Below are 1578 nucleotides of genomic sequence, written 5' to 3' on the forward strand. Positions count from 1 at the left end.
CAGTCGCCTGAGGCGGGAATTGAACCCGGGTCTCTGGCGCTGTGAGGCAGCAGTGCTAACATCCCTGTCGCCGTACACACACAAATTACAAAATCCAGACGGGACAGAGGTAACTTTTGCAGTTTCAGTTCTTAAATTTCATACTTGTAGTTAGTACTCGGCATGTTTTTTTTTGCAACTGAATTTAAATGTACTCAGTATTCAAAAAATAAAGATTGTTTTAAAGGCCAGGCTGGACGTGAAGTATGAAATATCATGGTGCGTCGCGCTGTGAGGTGCAAAGATTGCAGGTTGCAATAAGACCTGCTTAAACTGTTAAATGACTAGCTGCAAGCTTCTTTCAGACAGGCTAACCCGAACCTACCCCACACCCTCGCCAATGGCCAACTGCCTCCAACCAGAGTAGAAGCGCAGGGAAAGCTGATTAGGCCACTCCACTGGCGCCTGCGTCTTTCCCCTCCTTCCGCAGTCAAAAGATTCCCCCTTCCCCGCCAGCTGAACCATAGGATTTGACAGATGGTTGGGTTCCGAACGCAGCCATCTGTTTGGGGACGTTTGGAGTGAGAGCCGAGCAGCTGGCTTGCTCATCCCCCCTGGAGAATGGGGTGAGAGTCCGTGGGCTCTGCAAAGTCTTATGCAATGATGGATAAAATAATCAAAATAAAAGACTCGAGCTGCTCTGATCTGACCGTCTCCTGGGGGCGGGGCAAGAGGTGATGAAGGTTGTAAACTACTAGATTAGCAATGAAGGGCTAACATCAAGTTTAAATATACGGTACTACTCTAACCAGCGCCTCCCCTCCCCCGCTTGAGTGTCCAACACTCAATCCCCCTCGGCTGTGGGGCTGGGTTCTGGCTTTTCCAAATAACAAGGACAAAGACCCTGTTCCCCTTCCTTAAAATCCCACAATTTTTTTTTTTGCTTTGACTATTAGAAGGACTGAGGTAGAACCTTTTAATTTGGCATTTCCGATGAAGGCCATGCAGCGGGCCATTTCAGTGTTTCACTTACATTAGCTGCTCGGAGTTAAAAAAAAACACCCCACGAGCCGCCGGAGATTACATCTCTCAACTGATCAAGATAGTAACTTCAGAATCCTCCCAGGTCTGGGATTCACACATTAAAGGCCTCTCCCTAAGGAACGTAATTTCTGCTTATTTAACCGTCAAGACTCAATGAATTGGATTTCTCTTGTTGTTAACCGCGCGGCCTCGAATGCTTTTGAAGTGAATTATCAGGTTTAGCGCCGATTCCCCTCGCGTCTTCTGCTCTCCTTTATCCAGCGAAAATGACCCGCGGCTCTCTCCTTTCAACCAGCAGCAGTGGCCAGTGAGGGAGAAGGAGAAGAGACAGGATGTTGGAGAAGTGAGGGAGAGGGGGTAGGGGAGTGAGGGAGAGGGAGTGGGGAATAGGAGTTTGGGTATTTGAGGGAGAGAGAGAGAGAGAGAGAGAGGAGATAGGAGGTTGGAGAAGTGAGGAAGAGGGGATAGGAACTTTGACAAGTGAGGGAGAGGAGGTCGGGGAAGTGAGGGAGAGGGAGAGGAGGTTGGGGAAGTGAGGGAGAGGAGGTTGGAGAA

Source organism: Chiloscyllium plagiosum, chromosome 16 (genome assembly GCF_004010195.1).
Source record: "Chiloscyllium plagiosum isolate BGI_BamShark_2017 chromosome 16, ASM401019v2, whole genome shotgun sequence".
NCBI lineage: Eukaryota > Metazoa > Chordata > Chondrichthyes > Orectolobiformes > Hemiscylliidae > Chiloscyllium > Chiloscyllium plagiosum.